Below are 14,984 nucleotides of genomic sequence, written 5' to 3' on the forward strand. Positions count from 1 at the left end.
AGTAAGGTCAAACAAACCAAAATATCAAAGTTTGGAGCAGAGAAAGTTTTATTACAAGGCTATACAAAGAGATACCTGGCTCATGGGCTAAAGGTTCCTAACTCCCCAAAGGTTTTCAGCGAAGCCCTTTTAAAGGCAAGGAGAGGGACTGGACATAAGTGCTTTGTTGCTGCAAACTTCTTGGGTGTCAGATTCCTTTGTTCTTGCAACTGTCCACAAAGGTCGGCTCATGTCCACATGTGTCTCATAAACCTCCAACAAGACAAAAGCTATTCTCTGTTCTGCAGCTTTTTATCTCTTTATGAATGGGCTCTTAAAGGTCAGAGCCCTGAGAATAAGTTGTCCTGTATACTTCAGGCTACAGGCAACATTCTTTTATAAAAGATGCAGAGTCAGAATGACTAAGCACAGGCAACAGAGCACAAAGTTTAAAGTAAAAGGAAGAGATCTAATATGGAGTCAGATTTCTTTTTCCTTATTATACATGCAGGGGTTTAGTAGAAGGGTGTGTATTTTACCCATAGGTTTCAGGAGCAGAATGTGAATCAAGAATTCCTCTGGGAAAATGCCAGAAAAATAGCTGTCACTACTAATCTGGAACCCATTTCAATAAGTGAATCTTATACAGATAAAGGTATGACAATAGATTAGTGAGATTTTTTTCTTCAAAGTCTTTAAAGGTTATGCATTCAGTAGAGAGTGATTTTCAAAGTCGTCACTCCTGAAGCTTTTACTCTCCCTCCTGTTATCTTGATATGGTCAAAAATATGTTTGTTTCTCCCACTGGCTGAGGCTTAAGCCCACAAATCTATGCATCAACAAAGACATAGCAAATGCCCATTATGTGCTAGCCCTGTGTAGGGGCAGTGGATCCCACAAGAAGTTAAAGTCTGATCTCGGGTGGTCTCGGCCTGCAGCAGCTTGAAGCAGGGTTTTGGTTCCTGACCAGAGATTGAGTTTGGACCACAATGGTAAGAATACTGAATCCTAGCTACTAGACCAGTGGTCAATGACAAGGCCCTGGCCCTTTGGCTTTACAGAAAGAATTCCCACAAAAACAGAAAGTAGTGAAACAAGTGAAGTGTTTATTAGAAGTAAAAAAGTACAGTACATGTGGATGGACACATGGGCAGACTCAGAGAGTCGTGCCCTCTTGTCAGTTTAAATCACTTATATGGAGCCTTTCTTTCAGGTTTCCTTTGGCCAATCATTTTGACTGCCTGGTTCTGAATCTGTTTTTGGTATATCTCTGGATCCCCCCATGTGTGTGTGTGCATTTCTCAACCAAGATGGATTCCAGCAAAGAGATCTATGGGTATATTAACATTATTCCCCTTTTGACCTCCAAGGAACTTGACTTAAAGAATGAGAAACATGTGGTCTTTATATTTTATCTGGGCAGGACCTAGCCTCCTTTATTATCTTGCTCTGTCCACAAGGGATGAACTCCAGCTGCTCAGTCTGGGGCCAATTTATCTCCTGTCTCAAGGCCATCTTCTGAAAGCTCAGATTCAAGTGGACAACACTGGCTATTCACAGTTAAATTAATCAATATCTAGACAATAACTGACTAACATTAAGCTACAAGGAAAATCAAAGGGTGTCGTGGTACAGAATGAGAGAAATGTCTGAGTTTCCACAAGGTAGTCATGACAAAGACATTTTGATGAAGAGGAATTTAAGCACAGGACTGATAATAGAGGCAAACCATAGTGAGATCTGATGGGAAAAAAATATTCCATATAGAGAAAAAGCAAAGAAGTGGCTGTGTTTTGAGACTTGAAAAGATGTTAAACCTAGATATTTTAAAGGTGAAAAAGTAGCTGCTGATGTGGAGGAGAATGAGCCAGATTATACAGGCACATATAATTCATGACTAACAGCATAGTTTTTATCCTAAGAACAGTGAACATAAGCAGAAAACTGACATAAGTTGTTGTTGGTTTTGTTGTTGTTTTAATCCTTCTGGCTGTGATGGCAAATAAATCATAGGGGCACCCAAAAAATGATGAAACCAATCTGTAGGCTATTGAGAAGTTTGGGTAAAACATGAAGGTGATATTGATAGAACAGGAGTTCTCAAGATTGAGAAAAATAGATGGAATTGAGGTACATTTTTGAGAGCGAATTGACAGGACTTGCTAATGATTTTTTTTTTAGAATAAAATAAATATATAATTTAAGAGGCATTTTGCAAACAAACAAACAAAAACAGTTGTTATTTTTCCATCTGGGTAGAAGTCCCAAAATTCAGAGTTCTCAGGTCTATGGTATTTCACAGTTAACCCATCAAATCCAGCGCTGGAGGGTCCAAATGGCAGATCCCTTGGTGGTGACTTGAGTACATGGCTTCTCGATCTTTGTTACTTTCTTCCAGTCCCCAAATCTTTCTTTCTTCCTCTCCTTCTGTTTTTTTTTTTTCAGTCAAAGATCCTGGAGCATATGGAATTTAACTGGCATTTTTAATCCAGAAGAGAAGTGTTCAAGCAAACGTATGGGGGTAAGTAGGGCTTGGTGCAGGAGAATCAGGACACGAAGGTCCCTCACTTTTGCTTTGTTCTGACCCAGATCCCACTGGACATATTCTGTTTGGCACTTGAAAGCTCTGGTATTTTGGCAAAGCAATTATGGGAGGCCCAATCTAGATGGCAACTGGGGATGAAGGAATCTTCATGGCTAGTTGTGAAGTCCTTCCCCTCTGGAGAATCTGTGATCAACTTGTATCTTCTCAGAGGTAGCAGTCCCCAGTTGATTCCTTGAGCACAGGTTCCTCTCAGTGGGACGTAGTCACACCCAACTTCACTTTCTCTTCATTTTCCACGTCATAACCTCCTCTCCTGTAGTACCAAAACATGAGAAGCCGCATGATGACCAGCAGACAGACGGATGACAGCACCACAGCCACCACAACCAGGATGGTTGTGTGATCGCACGTATGTATATAAGCGATTTTTCACTGGGAGGCTCAGCCCATGGCACCTCTCTCCATAATAACCTGGGTAGCAGATGCAGGTTGGAACCCGGAGCTCCTTCACGTATTTGCATTCTCCGTGGATGCAGAAGTCCTTGTATCTCCGAAGACATGGGTTTCTCTTCTTCCCTCCTCCTTGCTGGGTGTGGCCAGAGCTTGTGGCTTGGAGGAGAAAGCAGCTCTGAAAAGGTCCAGGTTTGCCTCTTCCAAGTCCAGGACTTCCCAGCCTTGGTCACCTCCCACGGGCAGCAGCTGGTCCGTAGATTGAGTAGGGGAGTCCAGATTGCTGGCTCCAGCAGCCAGGACTCTCCAAAGCCGCTCCAGGCTCTCGCCAGTCACCAACGCCGAAAGCACTGCAGCAAGAAAGAGCTTCAGCACCACCTACGGCAGCAGCTTCATGGTCCCGGACTCGGCGGAGGAGGCGAGGCACCAATCACTTTGCAGGACGGCGGCCACCGGACGCTGGCACGGGAGCCGGGCAGGAGAAGCTCTGGAGATCCCGGCGGGCACGGTCGGCTGCCGGCCTCTGGGTGCAAGTCTGCCTGGGATTTGCGCGGAGCTCGCGGCCGCTGGGCGTCTCTCTATTCACTCCGTCAGTCCGACCGCCAGAGCCCTAGTGCCTCAAGCAAGAGAGCCAGCTGCAGTCGACTTGCAGTTTTCTGGCTTCAGTAACTGAATCAATGGTAGTACCATTTACAAAGATGGAAAAAAACTGAGGCGAGCCAGGCTAGAGGAGGAAGCTAAGGGCAATGTTTAGGCCATAGTAACCTTGAAATGCTTATGAGACATCCAAGTAGAAATGCCAAATGGATAATTGAATGTTGGAGTCTCAGGTTTATAGGAAACATGTGGCCTAAAGGTAGAAAGTTGAACACTCTCAGTCTACAGTTAGGCTTAAGCTCTGGGAGAGAATGCACATTTATCTTTCCCAAACCAAGCCATACACAGTACTTTTCCATTTGCCTTCAAATTTGAATCACTGATCTCTCAACTCTAGCTGCTTTACTTTCTAGATTTCCTTCCTCTATAAAGTTGTATCTTCTAAAAGTTTTTGAGCTCCCAAATGAAGCACTGCAAAGACTAACACAGTTTTGTTAAGAGAACACACTGGTCATAGCAAACACATACTTCCAACAGTAAAACAGATGACTGTAAACATGGAAATCACCAGATGGTCAATACCGAAATCAGATTGATTATATTCTTTGCAGCTGAAGATGGAGAAGTTCTATACAGTCAGCAAAAAACAAGACCTGGAACTGACTGTGGCTCTGATCATCAGCTCATTGTTGCAAGATTCAGGCTTAAATTGGAGAAAGTAGGAAAAACCACTTGGCCATTCAGGTATGACCTAAATTAATTCCCTTATGATTATACGGTGGGGGTAGTGAGTAGAATCAAGAGATTAGATCTGGTAGACAGAATGCCTGAAGAACTATGGACAGAGGTTCATAACATTTTACAAGAGGCAGTGGCCAAAACCATCCCAAGAAAAATAAATGCAAAAAGGCAAATGGTTGTTTGAGGAGGCCTCACAAACAGTTAAGGGAAGAAGACAAGCAAAAGGCAAAGGAGAAAGGGAAAGATATACACAACTGAAGGCAGAGTTCCACAGAATAGCAAGGAGAGATTTTTTTAAAGGGCTTCTATGTGAACAATGCAAAGACATAGAGGAAAATGATAGAATGGGAAAGACTAGCGATCTCTTCAAGAAAATTGGTGATACTGAGGAAACATTTTATGCAAGGATGATTAATAAAGGACAGACATGGCAAAGACATAAAAGAAACTAAAAAGATGGAAGAGGTGGCAAGAATACACAGAACTACACAAAAAAAGTCTTAATGACCCAGATAAGCATGATGGTATGATCATTCACCTAGAACCAGACATAATGGAATGTGAAGACAAGTGGGCTTTAGGAAGCATTGCTATAAACAAAGCTAGTGATGGTGATGAAATTCCAGCTGAGCTGTTTAAAATCCTAAAAGCTGATGCTGTTAAAGTGCTGCACTCAATATGTCAACAAATTTAGAAAACTCAACAGTGGCCACAAAGGTCATTCCAAAACCAAACAAGAGTAATGACAAAGAAGATTCAAACTATGGTATATATGAGCTAATTTCACATGCTAGCAAGGTAATTCTCAAAATTCTTAAAGCTAGGCTTCAGCAGTACATGAACCAAGAACTTCTAGATATTCAATCTGGATATAGAAAAGGCAGAGGTACCAAAGATCAAATTGCCAACATCCACTGGATCATAGAGAAAGCAAGGGAATTCCAGAAATTTTTCTGTTTCATTGACTACGCTAAAGTCTTTGACTGTGTGGGTCACAAAAATCTGTGGAAAATTCTGAAAGAGATGGGAATACTAGACTACCTAACCTGCTCTTGAGAAACCTCTATACAGGTCAAAAAGCAATAGTCAGAACTGGATACAGAACAATGGACTGGTTCAAAATTGAGAAAGGAATTCATCAAGGCTGTATATCGTCACTCTGCTTATTTAATTTATATGCAGAGTCCATCATGCCAAATGCTGGGCTGGATGAATCACAAGCTGAAATCAAGATTTCTGGGAGAAATATCAACAACCTCAGATATGCAGATGATACCACTGTAAAGACAGAAAGTGAAAACAAACTAGAGCATCTCTTGATCTGGGTGAAAGAGAATGAAAAAGCTGGCTTAAAGCTCTACACTCAAAAAACGGAGATCCTGGCATCCAGTTCCATCACTTCATGGCAAATACATGGGGAAAAAAGTGGAAACAGTGATAGATTTTATTTTCTTGGGCTCCAAAATCCCTGTGGATGGTGACTTCAGCCATGAAATTAAAAGACAGTTGCTCCTTGGAAGGAAAGCTAGTCAGTATAGCTTTGTCAGTAACGCTGACAAAACTAGTCACTAAATTAAAAAGCAGAGCGATCACTTTTCCAACAAAGGTCAGTATAGCAAAGTCGTATATGGATGTCAGAGTTGGACCATAAAGAAGGTTGAATGCCTAAGAAATGAAGATTTTGAACTGTGGTGCTTGAGAAGACTTTTAAGAGTCCTTTGGACAGCAAGGAGATCAGTCAATACTAAAGGAAATCAAACCTGAATATTCATTGGAAGTACTGACGCTGAAGCTGAACCTCCAGTCCTTTGGCCACCTGATGCAAAGAGCTAACTCACTGGAAAAGACCCTGGTGCTGGGAAAGATTAAGGGACAGGGGAGAATGGGGCTTCAGAAGATGAGATGTTTGGATGGCTTCATCAACACAATGAACATAAGTCTGAGCAAACTCTGGGAGATAGTGAAGGACAGGGAAGTCTGGTGCGCTTTAGTCCACGTGGTTGCCAAGAGTTGAACGCAAATGACTGACCAACAGTAACAAAATTTCCACTTGTCCCTTCAAGCTGACCAGAAAACAGCCACTTGGGCCCTTCTCTTTCAGGTGATTTTAACTACACAGTAGGGAAAAAAACCCACTGCAAACCACAACAAAAACCCCTGAGGTTGGTTTTCAGTGAAAGCTGAAAGTTTTTTTTTTTTTTTTTCTTACTACAAGTGAAGTTACTCTTGGGACTATTTGCTCCTGATTTCTTTCTTGATCTTAGAAAGTTCCATTTATCCTTCATCTGTAGTTTTGTAATAGGGAAGAAGAAACGTGATTCCATGTTGGATCTGTTTCTTTTACTTTAACCTTTGTGCTCTGTTGCCTGGACATGTTGACTCTGTACTTTTGTAAAAGAATTTTGCCTATAGCCTGAAATACACAAAAGAGCCTATTTTCAAAGTTCTGACCTTTAAAGTATAACATTCTTCCATTCAGATAGAGATAAAAATTTGTAGCATAGAAAATAATATTTATCTAATTAAAGGTTTTCAAGAATATCATGACCTCATCTATGCAGACAGATGCAAGTTTCTGACACCAAGAAGTCTGCAACAACTAACCACATCCCCCTCCCCCTTAAACACAAAAGAAGCCAATTCTAACTCAGGTAAGATAGTTTTCTAGGACATGAATCTGCCATTTTCTTGGTCTGCTGGCTTTCTGAATAAAGTCATTATTCTTGTCCCAACAACTTGTCTCCCAGTGATCAGAACAAGTTTGGATTTAGTGAGCAGAACGAGTTTGAACTCAGTAACAGTTCTATTATTCCTGTGCGTGTTCTAAGTTTTTTCATGGTAAAATTCATGTTGACTCAGAATTCCAGATGTTGAGGTCTGAAGAAGTCCTCAAAAACTAGTTCAACCTGCTCATGTTACATATGAGAAAACAAACATAAAAAGTATAAGTGACCGACAAACACTGTGGCTCTAATATGGACTTTATATTATTTATATTCTCTAATTTACAGAGAATAAATTGCTCATTGCTGAATAGATTGTTCTTTCTCTGCCCTAGACTACACAAATGTAGCTGACTCATTTCACCTTGTAAGTTCCTGGACAACGAAAGGCTTCAATTTCATTTCTAATTACACTTTTTAAAGCTACAGAGAGCTGCCCGCAAGTTCACTCTACTATAGGCCCCAGAATTGTTTCTCATTAAAGCTGGCCTCTTCTGTAAGTCAGACATTCACAGAGATTCCACAGGAAGAGAGCCTCTAAGACACAGCTTTATCTCACTATCTTATTAGGGTATATCATGACTCCAGTAGGAAATGCATAAAGTAACTTATATAATAAGTTTTACAATTTTATGCTCTGCATTTTGGGGATCTACAATATTTTATCCCATATTCATTTTGTTCTTTTTAATGATTGATTCCAAACATTCTCAGCTAAGAAGTTTTGAAAATGCAGAAAAGTACAAAGCAAGCAAAATTATCTATACCCTTACAAAACTTAGGTAATTACTTCATATTTTGTACTTCTTTCCAGATCCTCTTCCATGCATATAGGTTTGTACATGGGTTTTTCTTGTGTGTGTAGCTATGTAGATAATATTTTCATGTATGTTTACATTTTTCCATATGTACATATAAACATTATATACATAAAATATTTATATGATTTGTGTTCTCTAATTTTTTAATAAGGGATGTAACCCCTAGCAAAATACATAGCACATTATAAGCTCCCTGTAAATTCTGATTCTCTTATTATTTTAATCAAATATACAAAGTGTTGAAGCAAAGGTAAGGAATGTTCTTTGGACAGGGCTGTGGGATGCGCTCACAGAGCAAAAGTTGAGACCAGAAGATTTAATGACTCTCCCAATTTAGGGCTAGAATGATAAGTGGATGAGCAAAATGACTAGTATTTGTATCACTGAAAAGCCTGAACCCAGACTGGGAATGACAACAAAATCAACTAAGATCACACCCCTGCTTTGAGAATGAGCTGTAGCACAGAGCATGCTTGCCTCAAGAGGGAAGGGAAACCCATCTCAGTTTTAAATTTCATTCTCAAGGCTTTAAAATATAGAAAAATTGACTTTTCTCATAACTACCATCATCTTTCAAATACCCATACTACTCTGAGCCCTATTTGCCTAAGTTTTGCTTTCTAGAAGTGATAGATGTTATTCTAGAGACGTAAGGGGAAGAGAGAACATCAGCATGCAAATGATGGGAATTCTAAGGTCAAGGATACCCAAATTCCTGAAAACACTCTACTGTTTAAACACTTTACTATGTAAAAGCTTTGGACATGAGTCTTTATTTCCCCTTCCCTGTAATGTATTATATATGCATTAATTTACACAAAATACTACAATCAGATTATTTTTGGCATCCAACAGCTAGCTGTAAGTCACTTCAAGTGAGGGAGATCGATTCCTTGATACCTCAATACACTTTTCATCTTATCTACTGGCATTATTATAATTAACAAAAAAAAAAAACCCTACATCTTCTTTTCCTGTCATTATTTCATGGCCTCCCTCATCTGTTCATTAATTCTTAAAACTAAAAGCTTGCCTTTGACATTGAGACCATGTCTGCCTTAGTTGTGCAGTAGATGCTTTCTGCACATTGACATATTTGCCATCTTCACATTGCTTTTGCTTCCATATGTATTTTACTTCTCTTGAACAAAAAGTATGTAATGGTCTTAATAAATAATTAGCGTGCAATAATCCAATGATATTTGTTAAAGAAAAAGTAAAATATAACAAGATTAAAGGTTAAATATTATCTCATAAAATATTATGAAAAATAACATAAAAACTTAGAGATAGGCAGTGTTATTTAAAATCTCCTCTTTAGTGTCAAACATTTGAAAGTGCATAACTTCCCTAACAACCATTTATTTGATCAAGACTCTGAGGTCTTAACTGACCTCAAGCACAATACATTAAAGGAAATACACTCTCCCGAGACAAAAGGGAAAAAATGCCCCAATATTCTTTGCCCTTGTCAGAGTGCTGCAGAGGAACTGCCAGCATCCAGATATTCTGGAAAGACACAACAAACTCTGATCCACTTCGGGGGCATTATATTCCTACCTGGGATATTTTTCCTCCTACTCCTTGCTAATTCAACTCTTTATTCATTCTTCAAGTGTTTGCTTAAACATCACTATCTAGAGAAAGTGTCCCAAATTCACATCTAAATTAGTCCCCTTTATGCCCAAATCATAATTCTTAACTTGCCCCTTGCAATTCTCATTCCAATTTAGCATTTCATTGTTTTATAGACATTTTACATCTTCCTCTCTCCCCACTAGACTCAAACTTTAATGAGAGCAGGAATCAGCTCCAATTTGTTCAATGCTGAATTCTACAAACACCTAGCATAGTTCATTAGAATGACAACTGTTGTGTTCAGTTGTTCAGCCATGTCCAGCTCTTTGCGACCTCATGGACTGCAGTACACCAGACTTCCCTGTCCACTATTTCCTGGAGTTTGCTCAAACTCATGTCCATTGAATCTATGATGTCATCCAACAATCTCATTCTCTGTTGTCCCTTGTCTTCTTGTTCTCAATCCTTCGCACCATCCAGGGTCTTCAATGAGTTGGCTCTTCACATCAGGTGGCCAAAGGGTTGGCGCTTTTGCTTCAGCATCAGTCCTTCCAATGAATATTCAGACTGATTTCCTTTAGGATTGACTGGTTTGATCTCATTGCTGTCCAAGGGACTTTCAAGAGTCTTCTCCAATACCACAGTTCAAAAGCATCAGTTGTTAGAAACTCAGCTTTCTTTATGGTCTGACTCTCACATCCATATATGACTACTGGAAAAAGCATGGCTTTGAGTATATAGACTTCTGTTGGTGAACTGATGTCTCGGCTATTAAATACACTGCTAGAATTGTCATAGCTTTTCTTCCAAGGAGCAAGCATCTTTTAATTTCATGGCTGCAGTCACCATCCACAGTGACTTTGAAGCCCTGTAAAATAAAGTCACTGTTTCTATTTTTTCCCATTTTATTTCCCATGAAATGATGAGACTGGATCTTTGTTTTTTGAATGTTGAGTGAAAAAACAAGCCTTTCACTCTCCTCTTTCACCTTCATCAAGAGGCCCTTTTGTTCCTCTTCACTTTCTGCCATAAGGGTGATGTCATCTGCATATCTGAGGTTATTGATATTTCTCCTGACTATCTTGATTCCAGCTTGAGGTTCATTCAGCCTGACATCTTGCATCATGTACTCTGTATATAAGTAAAATAAGCAGGGTGATATTTACAGCTTTGATGTACTCCTTTTCCAATTTTGAAACAGTCCGTTGTTCCATGTTCAGTTTTAACTGTTGCTTGTTGATCTGCATACAGGTTTCTCAGGAGGCAGGTAAGGTAGTCTGATATTTCCATCTTTTTAAGAATTTTCCACAGTTTGTTGTGATCCACACAAAATCTTTAATGTAGTCAATGAAGTGGAAGTAGATGCTTTTCTGGAATTTCCTTGCTTTCCTATGATCCAACAGACGTTGGCAATTTGATCTCTGGTTCCTCTGTCTTTCGTAAATTCAGCTTGTACTTTTGGAAGTTCTCAGTTCACACACTATTGGAGCCTAGCTTGAAGAATTTTGATCATTACCGTGCTAGCATGTAAAATGAGCACAACTGAACTGTAGTTTGAACATTCTTTGGCATTGCCTTTCTTTGGGATTGGAATGAAAACTGACCTTTTCCAGTCTTGTGGCCTCTGCTGAGTTTTCCAAATTTGCTGGCATATTAAGTGCAGCACTTTCACAGCATCATCTTTTAAGATTTGAAATAGCTCAGCTAGAATGCCATCACCTCCACTAGCTTTGCTTTTAGTCATCCTTCTTAGGGCCCACTTGTCTTCGCACTCCAGAATGTCTGGCTCTAGATGAGTGATCACACCATCAAGGTTATCCGAGTCATTAACATCTTGTTTTGTATAGTTCTTCTGTGTTAAGGTTAAGATATTTCTGTCCTTTATTGTGCCCATCTGTATGAAGTGTTCGCTTGGTATCTCTAATTTTCTTGAAAAGATCTTTAGTCTTTCCCATTCTTTTGTTTTCTTCTGTTTCTTTGCACTGTTCAGTTAAGAAGGCTTTCTTATCTCTCTTTGCTATTCTTTGAAACTCTGCTTTCAGATGAGTATATATTTCTTTTTCTCATTTGCCTTCCATTTCTCTTCTTTCCTCAGCTATTTGTAAGACCACCTCATGTAACCATTTTGTCTTTCCGCATTTCTTTTTCTTGGGGATGATTTTGATCACTGCCTCATGTACAATGTTATAAACTGCTGCCCATAATCTTCATGCACTCTGTCTATCAGATCAAATCTCTTGAATTTATTTGCCAGAATGACAATGAATAATCAATATGATGAAATCATCTATTAATTTTAGTAAAACTTCTGAATCATAGAGATATAAACCTTATAAATAGATCTTTAATTACCAGTGAAGAGAGCTTGAAATAAGTGGTACAAGGGTAGACATCAACAGACTGACTGAGAAGAGTCTTGGGAGATGCACTGTTGTTACTGGAGGAAATGAGGAAACTAAGACTTGGAGAACCTGTTAGGTTCATACAAACAGCAAGTGCTGGGACATACACTGGGTTCTCAATAACCATTTCATAAATGAATGAAATCACATGCTCATAGGACAAACTGTTAGGCAGTTTTACAGGTAACAATAGTCTTTTCTTTTCAGTAATGCAGTTTTCTAAAGTTTCTATGTATCAGTCCTAATTTTGCACTTCTGAAGCTCAAAAAAAATTGATTCTCTCATCTCCATTATATATCTTCAATTATTGTTTTATTCATTCACTTATTCATTCAACCAGTGTTTTAATGTAATCAATGTCAAATGCTATTCTAAGAACATAATGATGAACAAATATCTTCATAGAGCTTCCTGGGGAACAGATGAATAGCAAACCATCCCATAAGTGAAAATCACTGCAGTGCTACATATTTCACAGGAGAAAGCTGTGGGAGCGTATGACAGGAGAATCTGACCTAATAAGGGAGATCAGAAGGATAAAAGGTTTTATTTTAAATAGTCAAAGAAGAAGGAAAATGAATTCCAATAGAGGCAGTGGTATGCACCCTGTGACAGGAAGTGCAATATGTGTGAGGAACTGATAATGTCCATGTGGCAAAAATAGAAAAAGTTAAGAGTGCATGGTGTGATTTAAGGCTATAAGTACAGGTATAGGCCAATCCATGCAAGGACACACAGTTACTTACAAGACTACTAAGGGCAAAGAAACTCTAGATGAGTTTCAACCTAGGAAACAATGTTCTCAGATTTGCATTTTGTAAAACATTTTTTTGACAAGATATTTGGAGGATATGGGAACAAAGAGTAGCAGCAGAGAGACCTGGATGCTACTCTCGGCAAAATATGTTGATGGTTTGGATAAAAAGGCATTGGAGATAGAAAGTAAACCAACTATTATGCTATTGGGATGTAAACTGAACAAGACATTATAGTTTGAGTGTGAAGGGGGAAATGACATTTGCAGGTTGACTTTCTGCTAACTTCTTATTCCAATATACATTTTCCCTCTTCCTTAACAACAAAACCCTAGATTTATCTGATGTGCCATGAAGCAGATAAAATTTATATTTTTCTGTCTTATGTTCAGGAAATATGACCAAAAATGTATATTGCTAAACATTGGCCAATAAAATATATGTGGGGAAATTTGGGCTTTTTGAGATTTTTTTCTTAAAAGGGAGAGGTCATGGCCTTATTCTCCCCTTCCTAAATCCTTCTGCTTGGAACTCAGATGTGAAATTGTAGCTTTACCAGTCAATTTGAATCATAAAGACAAGACTGAATATTGGAGAAGGCAAGTACTCACGCAGCAGCCCCAATCTAGGCTGTATAACACAGACTTCTTTTATCATGAGAAAACTAAATTTTTTATGTCAAAATCATCAATAGCCAAAGAATCTGACTTTATTCACAGCACAATACACTAGATAAATAGGGGTGCCGTTAGGTGGGAAAGATTTGAAGAAGTTCAGATAATGGGAAGAAGCACCAAGAGTTACTTTGAATGCAATAAGTTTGAGATGTCTCACAGATGATGAAGGAGGCAATGAGATGTACAAATATGGAATTTCTAAAGTATCTAGATTAAGTATAGATATTTTAGGTCCCTTAGCATTTTGAAAGTATTTATAATCACATAAGAAAATTAAGTGAATCTACAGATTCATTGCAAATCTGTTAAAATATCAGATGGTTTTTCCATAGACATTGAAAAGCAGACCTTTAAATTCATGTGGAAATGCAAGGAACCCAGCATAGCCAAAACAATCTTGAAAAAGAAGAACAAAGTGGAAAGACTCAGACTTCTCATTTTTAAAACTAACTACAAAATTACAGTAATCAAAGCAGCATGGTACTGGCATAAAATGGCATATTAATCAATAGAATAGTATTGAGAGTCCAAAAATGAACCTTACATTTGTGATCAATTGATTACTTATTTATTTATGGCTGCACTGGGTCATCATTGCTGTGCAGGCTTTTCTCTAGTTGCAGAGAGTGGGGACTACTCTATAGTTGCATTGTGCTGGCTTCTCATTGCAGTGGTTTCTATTGTTGTGGAGCATGGGTTCTAGGGCACAGGGGCTTCAACAGCTGCAGCACATGGGCTCAATAGTTGAGGCTCCCAGGCTCTAGAGCAGAGGCCCAATAGTTGTGCATGGGCTTAGTTGTGAGATCTTCCTGAATCAGGGATCAAACCCATGTCTCCTGCATTGGCAGGTGGTTTCTTCACCATTGAGCCACCAGGGAAGCCCAGTCAATTGATTTTTTGATAGTGTTGAAAATATTTAATGGGAAAGAAATAGTTTTGCAATATATAGTTCCAAGACATGATATGTACATCTGAAATAAATCAGTTGAATACCTCATACCATGCACAGTGCCCAGTGTCGCCCAGTAGACTCAGTCTCCCAGCCTGTGGCCCAGAGTATCCCTACAGGAATTTAATATAGAGACCAGCCCTGGGAGCCTGGATACTGAATCACCTGACTGGGTGCATGAGCAGTTTGTTCCTATGTATTTGCCTGCTGGCATCAGGCTCTCCTCACCCGCTTTATTGAGCTTGCCCTCACCCACTGAGCTATCCTTCTGGAGTCTCCAACTGCACAGCTCCCCCAACTGAGCCATTAATGAAGAGGTTTGCATGCATAATGAAGTATACACATTGCTTCATAGATGAAAATTATACAGTTAATAATAGACTTATACTCATATTACAGAAAAACTATTAGAACTCAATAATAAAAACATAAAAGATGTGAGTGGGCATATAAATGGTCAAAGAAGACATATAAGTAACCATAAAATGCAATAAAAATCATTAATCATTAGGAAAATACAAATCAAAACCACAATATGATACCACTTAACACCAGAATGATGGCTATAATCAAAATAACATAAAATAACAAGTGTTGGCAGGAATGTGGAAAAATCAGAACCCTCATACATTGGTGGTAAGAATGTAAAATGATGCATTCAATGTTATTTAAATACTGTCTGGCAGTTTCTCAAAAACTTAAATGTAGAGTTACCATATGACCCAGCAAACCCACTCCAAGGTATATACCCAAAAGAAATGAAAACA

The 14,984-nt window shown here is 38.9% G+C and overlaps 1 pseudogene; it reads right to left on the reverse strand.

Moving 5' to 3' along the window:
• Positions 1–2,161: 2,161 nt before the first annotated feature.
• Positions 2,162–3,370, reverse strand: LOC133258852 (proheparin-binding EGF-like growth factor; annotated as a pseudogene).
• Between the last annotated feature and the right edge of the window lie 11,614 nt (positions 3,371–14,984).

This window comes from Bos javanicus, chromosome 13 (assembly GCF_032452875.1).
Source record: "Bos javanicus breed banteng chromosome 13, ARS-OSU_banteng_1.0, whole genome shotgun sequence".
Lineage (NCBI taxonomy): Eukaryota > Metazoa > Chordata > Mammalia > Artiodactyla > Bovidae > Bos > Bos javanicus.